The sequence below is a fragment of the Triturus cristatus genome, chromosome 5_2, assembly GCF_964204655.1.
Source record: "Triturus cristatus chromosome 5_2, aTriCri1.1, whole genome shotgun sequence".
Lineage (NCBI taxonomy): Eukaryota > Metazoa > Chordata > Amphibia > Caudata > Salamandridae > Triturus > Triturus cristatus.
In genome coordinates, this window is record NC_140588.1 from 967,786,147 (window position 1) to 967,795,328 (window position 9,182).

General features: G+C 44.6%; 1 non-coding gene across 1 annotated transcript; it reads right to left on the bottom strand.

Annotated features, from left to right (window-relative positions):
- Nucleotides 1-457: 457 nt before the first annotated feature.
- On the bottom strand, nt 458-535 carry TRNAR-ACG (transfer RNA arginine (anticodon ACG)). The gene has a single exon. It is a non-coding gene; the product is annotated as a tRNA-Arg (tRNA).
- Nucleotides 536-9,182: the final 8,647 nt, after the last annotated feature.

Sequence of the window (9,182 nt, forward strand, 5' to 3'; positions counted from 1 at the left end):
AGAAAGCATAATAGGGGCCTCCGGTCTTGCCATAAAATTGTGGTTCTATGCAAATGTATTGGCAGTGGGCTGGCACGCTAAAGGAATTTTAGTTTACATGTTTACACCACGCCCCTAATTATATAGGCCACGCCCCTTTCAGGGACCCCACACTTTTCTCATTCCCCTTAAAGACCAGCCTCTCTGTAACTAGGTAGTCCGATCGCACACATTGACTATTTCAGCATTGTGCTATGTAGTTCTTGTAAGTGTAATGAGAGCCTGGTTACATATGCATTGGATTATTTCCCGATTAAAACGCTGGTCCTTCTGTGGAAGCAAAGAAGGGCACCCCAGCTTTAATGGTATGCATACAGGAAATTGTGTCATTAGTTTAATGTTCTATAAATGCCCAGTAGGTGTATAGCGACCTCTCACTATAAACTGTGAATTCTTCTAAAGATGTTAAAAGAAACCTTGGTTCTAGCCAGCCAGGAGTTGAACCTGGAATCTTCTGATCCGTAGTCAGACGCGTTATCCATTGCGCCACTGGCCCTTCCTGATGGACAGGCGTGGGGGTGGAGTTATAGAGCTGCACATTCCAGGGTGGGGTGGAGATTGAACAGTTTGGAGTGTTACCATGAGCATGTCATTGAAAGCCAAAGTGGGAACGCTACAGTAGCAAAGGGTGAACTCCCCGAATGTAGGAGGTGCATGGCCTTAACAATTACACACCACACGGTGTATTGCATCAAGGAGCAACCGTCAGGCATGCGTTGACACCCTTTCAGTGAGTCATGTTTCAAGAAAAAAAATATAAAGTACACGCTGTATAGCCCTCCACTCCCCACACTGCCGGTGTGCCTCCGAGAGCTGTTAGATGTGGTTCAACTATAATAGTGCAGTATATGTGTATTTCACAATCATTTATTTTCCTATAAAAATAAGTTCTTTGTCAAGACGGCAGTAACCTTTTCTTTACAATTCAAACAGAGCATCCTGGAACGCATCTATTGTTTTACGCTATTAAATAAAAATGATATTTTTGTCCCATTTCCCCTCTATATATTTTAATTAAAATGCCGAGATCTTTGTAGAGTATAATTGTGCTCCATTTCCCACTCAGGTAGGATTTACATGTGAATAGTAAGTGCACTGGAATCAAATACTGAGGGGTACAAAGGGCTCACTTAAGGAACTCACAGAATATACGGGCAATGAAAGTCACAACAACTTTAACATCCTTCTGCTCTCTGGGGCAAAGAGTGGTGACGTCACTTGGTATATTGTGTCCCCTGCTCTGATTGGATCAAAGTCTTTTCGATTTGTTCGGACAGCCATTCAAAACTCGCGACTTAACTCGCTCTTTTCTGTTGTAGTGCAAGTGCCCAGGCGCGGTGTGGTGGGAAATGCAACTGTTTGCACACAACATGATACATCGCAACTGCAAAGACCACTGTTCCTCCGACACAATACCTTTGTTATTTATTTTTCCAGAACGGTGGCCATGCACCAATATCTCAGAGGCCAAGTTATTTTGCCCAATTTAAATGGAATAAGTCACTAGTAACTGCATCCGTGACAGCCATCATGACGGTCCAAGCCTATTCCGAGAGCACGCCAGTAAATGTGCCTTTTTAGGTCTCGCTGAGCCAGCGCATGCGCTGCGCTGCGAGACATTTATTTAGTGTCTTTTCAAAGTGCTACTACAATCTTTACCTGGCCTCACGCGTGCGTTCACGAGCTCATGCACATGCGCAGCAGCCATGTGGTTTTCATGGCTCATTAAGCCTTGCTCTCCCAAGCGCCTCCCTCTGCCCCTCCCCCACCGAAAGGAAAACATTGATTACTGAGTGCTGCTCACTCAGGCGGCAGGACCTGCCAAGGAGCTTTCACGTCGGCTGTTCCCTGAATAGCATGAGTTCTCGGCGATCTAAGACGCGTTATGAGTCAGCGTGAAAATATTTAGTTAATGTCTGCGAGATATTTAGTTAGTGTCTTTTCAAAGTGCTTCCACAATCTTTTCCTGGCCTCAAGCTTGCGGTCACGAGCGCGTGCACGCGCGCAGCGGCCATGTGGCTTTCATAGCTCATTAAGCCTTGCTCTCCCAAGCGCCTCCCTCTGCCCCTCCCCCACCAAAATGAAAACATTGATTACGGGTTCCAAAAGACCTATTACCTTCCGAAGTAAAGGAATGCATATTTATATTGTCTCTCTGCGTGTGTTACCAAGATTTTCTTAGAGCTAACACTGACCTTCAGTGTACATTTTGTGAATTGCTTTTCTGTTATTGTAAAATTAATTGCCAGCCACGGGAAGTCCGAGAATTCTAGTCCACACACAGTTTAAGAAGTACGAAGTGAATGAAAGTGTCAGAAAACCGTCCCCGCCTAGCAAGAAATGAACAGAGGTGGCTTATTTCTGCATACCTTTTTTATTAGAATGCCCTTCCTGGACGAGATCTAAATAGTCAATGTACTGGTGAATAGCTAGATTGTAAATAAAATACTTAGATTTCCGCTTTGTTTTTTTCTCTTTTTAATATCATTTATAGTAGGGATTCCTTTACAATCCGTATTTGAGGCGCATGTCCACCAGTTACCCTTTTAATGAAAGGATGTGAGTACATAACTATGTTGTACGGTCTTCGAATACCTGCAACAAGCATACACGAACACCTAGCTTCGGTTTTCTCGTTACAGACTATTTCTGACATTACGAATCAACTGTAGTAAGAAAATGTGGCATTCCATTTCGCTGCATTCTGCTATTCTTTGCTGCGCCATTTAAGATGACATATGCTTGTTTAAACAGAGGAGTCGTTTACAAATGTCTACACTTGGCATTGTCTTCCTTGTGCGCAAGTTCCCAGATAGGTTGAGCCATATATGAAGCTCTGGGCCCAGAGACTGCCCTTTATTCGCATAGACGTTGCAGCGCTCGGGTGGTCAGCTCAGCAGGTGCTGCTCACTCAGGCGGAAGGACCTGCCAAGGAGCTTTCACGTCGGCTGTTCCCTGAATAGCATGAGTTCTCGGCGATCTAAGACGCGTTATGAGTCAGCGTGAAAATATTAAACCTAAATTCGTTTTTGTTTAGGTAGCTAGTGCAAAATCCAAATGCTGGCTATGCTGGCTCGATGTGTGCCTTGGGGTTTAGATGGGAGCGTCTCTGATGTGTGATTTTTGGCACCTTGGTGTACTGCGGACTGTAATTATTTATGTGGACAGCATCACTGTGGGATTCCGTTCAGCTTGTATTTGATTTAACGTTGTGCATTTCTAACACTGGTGCCGGAAGTCTGTGAAATGCTTTCAATTTGAGATTCCTGTAGTCATATTAACCATTATCAAGGGAATAATAACACCACACCCATTAGAATATTTAGTTTTCTTTTATTTTCTCAACGTAAAAAAAACTCTTATTATATCATCATAATGCATAATGTTCTTATAGAATAATTTAAAGACTGGCACCGTGCTGGCTCCTTTGTCCATAGTGGTATTAGCTTTGGGAGAAACAAGCTTTGGCATAGCCAATAGGTCTCGCCTTTGGGACCGTATAAGTGTTTAGCCATGCAACACTTGATATTGTTGCACCAAGGATATTGTGCTGCATAACTCAAAACTTATGAGGTCCCAAAGGCGAGACCTATTGGCTATGCCAATGCTTGTTAGTGCTGTGGCTGGCACACAGAAGTGTGACTGGGAAGGAGCGGACAATGGATAGGTGGGATGAGGCAGCGCTGTGGCAGGGGGTGGACTGCTGTGCTGTGCAGGGGCTGACAGGGAAGGAGTATACTGTGTTTGGATACACCAACGGTAGGACGCAGTGCTGTGTCAGGGGCGGGTTAACTTGTACTGTGTTGGGACACATGGAGGGGGGGAGGCAGTACTGTGTGAGGGGAGGAAGCAGTGCAGAGGCGGGCAGTAGTGCTGTAGCAAAGGCTGGCACGCAGAAGTGTGACGTGGTAGAGTATACTGTGCTGAAGTACACAGAGGGGGGGCAGTGCTGTGGGGGAGACAGTACTGTGTGAGGGAGGGGAGGAAGCAGTGCAGTGTTAGTGGCGGGGCTGCAGTGTTGTAAAAAAAGAGCTAGCACACAGAAGCGTGACAGACGTAGGATAAACAGTGTACGGATACACTGAGGGGGCGTGTAGTGTTGTGGTGGTATACACAACTGCGTAATAATAGCCCCCGCAATCCCAGCGGTACGGGGATCCCGTTCTCCGGGGGGGGGGGGGCTTCTGCACTGTGTACGGCTCTGACCAGGGGCGGCTGACAACTCCCTACTGAGTCCGGAGAGTGTGTGTGTGTGTGGAGGAGGGGGGCCTTCATGCACCTTGCATGGAGCCCCCCCTCATAGTTTCCTTACGCCACGGAAGAGAGGCATGCGTCGCAGTGGCTGGCACAAACAAATATACAGTTAAGATACACAGAGGAGGAGGGGGCGTGTATACACTACAATGCGGCCCCCGGGGGAAGGAAGGTCAGCACACTAGTCTTCCCCCGGGGTGTTCGCGCAAGGGAGGGACAGGACAGTGAGGGGTGGGATAAGGGGTGGGGTTTTTAGGAAGGGATAAAGGGGGCTGGGTGAGGAAGTCCTTCCTCTTCCTTCTCCAGCGCCCCAGGGGAAAAGTTAGCTTTGTTTTTGGCCGCCCGCCCGCCCACCCTACAGTTCGGTGGGGGTAATCGGGTGGAATTCTATAAGGCGTGCCAGTTTAGGACGGGTTGTGAGTGAGTGTGGCGGATTTGGGAGGGGAGGGGGGGAGTCCATGACGGGCATACTCACCCTTCCGGGGAGGGGGATACTGGTGAAAGGTGGGGGTGCGTCATACCAGATTACGATGGATGGAGATGATGGAGGAGGTTGGAAGAGAAGTGAGGAAGCGAATGGGATAAGTGAGGAGGTTGCGGTGTGAGGTGGGATGGAGTATTTGGAGTATGGGAGAGAATGGAAAGATGAGAGAGATGTTGTTGGGGATTGTTGGGGGGTTTGTTTGATGTTTGGTTATGGTTGGTCAACCCTGTCCTAATAAATGGCCTTTTACGCTAATAACTGGCGTGGAGTGGTTATTGCGCGAGGGCGGTAGTGTTGTATCAGTCAGTCAAAATGCTTTATTCGGTTTGTACAAGTACAACCATATAGCAACATACATCAATACAATTAGAAATCAAATTTATGTAAGTTAAATAATAAAACGTTTAAAATTACATCACTATCCATGCCGATATTGTTAAATCAATAAGGTATATCACTTTTGGGTACAGAGTTAAATTTGGTCACTGTATACATTTTAGCAGTAGTTGTTGAGGAGGGAGTTAGTTCACTTTAGACATTTTAGCAGCAATTTGTTTGTGATAAGGGTTTGTGCAAACGCCAGTGCAAAAATAAATACACATACAAACAATGTAACTCAACAGTAAATCACGAATAGTCATAGAATGTAACGGCCAACGGGTGAACGGGGATAACGAAGGGAAGAAATCATATAATTATTGATTTCCTGTGCCAGATACATTTTATAATGTAGGTGGCCACACGATAGCACACATTCGGAGAAGCCAAATCAAACAACAATTGTATTGCGGCTCTTGTATTGTACATGTTATGTTCTAAAAATAGTTGCTTCAAATAAAACTTTCTAAAACCAGTATAGAAATTACAAAAAAGTAAAAAGTGGCAGATGCTCTGTTTAGATTTCCCATCGCATGGGCACAGACATAACCCGGGTTTTTTTACGGTAGGGAAAGCCACCAAATGGTGGACTATTCCCAGCCTCAGGCGTGCTAGAACAAAGCGATGAGAATTATGCTAACGAATGTAAGATAGGATGGGAGTCTTGTGCTAAGGTTGTACTCCAAGTATAATTTGAACGTACTTTGCATTGCATACTCCTTCATTCTGGTCCCTTTTGCATGATCCAAATAGGTGGTTTTGAGGTCACGCTTTGTTAAAACCGATTCTGTTAAAATATCTTTAAAAATATCCTGACCAAAGAGAGTCTTATACCAGGAGTGAATGTGTTTTAGCCAGGGGATTTTCGAATGTCGATCAAGTTTGATACAGTCCAAAATTACTTCCTGGGTAAACCTGGTTTCTTCTTTGGCCCATATGGACCGCCATAGGGACAGGGGACGCAATGCAATCAGGTCTGTGACATAATTTATGCCTAGCTCTCTGTGGGTAATCTCGTTTGAGGCAGAAACGGGGAGGCATAATAGTCGTTTCAGGTACTTATTTTCCTCTTGCTGGATGGACAGGGCAATCTGAGGATTATATCCCCATATCCCTGCTCCATACAGGGCAGAGGACATGCACCTTGAGTTATAGATGGAAATCATCTCTCGGGTTCTACGACCCCCCAGTTTAGAGGCGAATCTGAAGATGCAATTTGTATTTCTGGTCATCTTCAGACCAACACAGGATTGCTTGTTTACCCATCTCCCATCTCCTGAAAAGGTAATACCTAAGTAGCAAAAATGTTGGACAGCCTCAAGTTTATCCCCATCTAAAAAGAATGACTTGTTTTTCTTTATTTTCTTACCACAAGTCATGGTCATAGTCTTACCCTTGTTAATTTTAAGCTTTCTGCCCTGAATAAAAATATGAAACTTCTCAATTAACTTTTGCAGCCCGTTCGCGGTCCTGGAAATTAGGACCGTGTCGTCCGCGTATAAAAGGACGGGTATTTGCTTTCCATTGATGATGGGGGCATCAGCATAAGATTCTTGTAAAAATTGATCAACCTGATTTATAAAAAGGGAGAATAAAAGGGGGGCAAGCACGCACCCTTGTCGGATCCCTCTACCAATTTTAAAAAGGGGGGTGCATTCACCGTCTGTTCCGAATCTAACCTTACTTGAAAGACTACTATACATTCTAGCCAAGAGGTGGATGATTTCGGGTGGTGCGCCCATGGCAAGTAGTACTGGCCAGAGCAGTGCGTGTTCCACTAGATCAAATGCGGAACTTAGATCGGCAAAGCACATAAACAAATTCCCCTCCTTGGCTTTAGTGTACTTGCCGATAATAAGTTCAAGGTTCACGCACTGCTCCATGGTTCCTAGACCCCTTCGGAACCCAAACTGAATAGGCGAAAGAACATTATTGTCTTCGGCCCAGGACTCTAATCTCACCAGAAGTATACGACTCAAAATCTTTAACGACGAGTCTAAAAGTGAAATTGGGCGATAGTTTCGTGCTTCGGCCCTAGAACCCTTTTTAAAGAGTGGTACTAAAATGGATTGACCCCATGAGGTTGGTAACTTATCCTCGATTGCAGCATTAAAATAACGGGTTAAAATGGGGGCCCATAGAACAATCTCAGATTTGAAAAAGTCCACGGGGACCCCGTCCGGACCCGGGGCTTTCCCCCCCTTACTCTTTTCAATTGCCTCAATCACCTCACTTAATGTCACCGAAAACAGTAATTTCTCCCATTTAAAACAGGTTGGTGTATCAGTTAAAACATTAGAATTAAAAACGGAAGTAAAATCAGAGATAAAATCAGAATTAAAAATCCCAGTGAAGTGAGCTATCCAGGCCTGACAACTAACATGCGAGGTTAGTTCAGGGATGTTGTCGTTCTTCAAGAACGGACTATTTACAATGTCCCAAAAAAGTTTATGATCTTTGGTATCTGCAGCCAGATCTAATTTTTCCCATGCCTCGTCCTGCAATTCCTTCTTCCTGGTGGAGAGTGCAATTTTGTAATTATGGCGCTCTTCCCTGATCTTACAAACGTCTCTTGGTGTGGCATCAAGTGACATTTTTAACCTTTTTAATGACTGAGCACAATGGTCATCAAACCACACCGCCTTGACTTTCCTTGATTTCCGAGGTTTATATGTCAGGGATTTCTCAATGGTTTTTGTAATAGTTAGGAATTTGGATAACAGGATTCGTGGGCATGGTTCCGGCGATAAGCAATACTCGACCTCTCCACAACAATTTATGATCACGTTGGCAACAAGTTTAGTGGGGTCAACTTTTGTCCATTTCACCCTCATCCCATTCGGTCTTTCTGCAGCAATATCCTGAATTGGTTGACCAAAGGTATTCCTTTTGATTCCCCAACCCAATAGTTCAACAGTTACACTGTTGTGATCACTGACCGTTTGTTCAATCACCCAAACATTGATATAAGCTACGGAGCAAGATATCATAATATGATCAATAAATGATTGGCTGTTCCTCCCATGGAATGTCGGACATCTAGCATTGTTTGTGTTCTTATTGCATTCTAGGAGGTCCAGGTCATATTTAGCCAATAGGTTATTCAGAGCGCTACCATAGTTGTTATGCGGGAAATGATTATATACACATGTTGTTTCCCTTCCCGAGTACTCCTCCCTATGGCCACATGCCCCCTTGAGTGCATAAGTACATGATTTAATGTTAAAATCTCCTACCCATATGATGGCAGCAGGTTTGGGTGTACTCAATAAAATCGCATCAATGGCCCGCTCTATGTCAGAAATAAACTTTCCCTGTTTGTGCCCCGCAATGTTATTATAAAAGTTCACTATTATTAAGTCTCTGTATCCGCTATGGGCCATACGCAGAACAGAAGCATGTTCACCTAGAACTACATGATCACTAACACAAAACTCAGTCAGTGCGGTGGATATCAGGGTCACAAGTCCACCCTTGGCTCGACCAGCTTGGGATGCCACAGCCTGCACGTTAAAGGAGGTATAGCCCTCAACGTGTACTTCAGCCCTATCCCAAGTTTCTTGCAGGCAGATAATATCGTAACCCTGTTTAATAAAGTCAGCCCATATGGGGGTGTTTACCTTAGAGGCTAGCCCAGCTATATTCCACGTAATAGCCCTCAGGTTCTCTTCTAAGGCTACTTGGGATGGGTTGGTAACTATTATGGCTGATGATATTATTGGGTTTCCCATGCGATTTTCAGCGGTACATGTGGTGGCATCTATCACAGTTGGATCATTAGAACTTCTTACAGTGGTGTCTATTGAAGATTCCTCAACTGTATTAACAGCCATCAGCCTAGGATCCTCAGTTACAGATGGTTCTTCGACAAGGGTATCCCCGAGTCAGTCATTTTCATCTAAAGAATTGAATATCTGAAATCTATTCGATGTTGGGACTGCATATTGACCATAAATGTTAGTTCCCGGCCCAGGGACGTTATGGTTATTAAGGTAGTTAGGGTTTGGCAATCTGAATAAATTCAGTG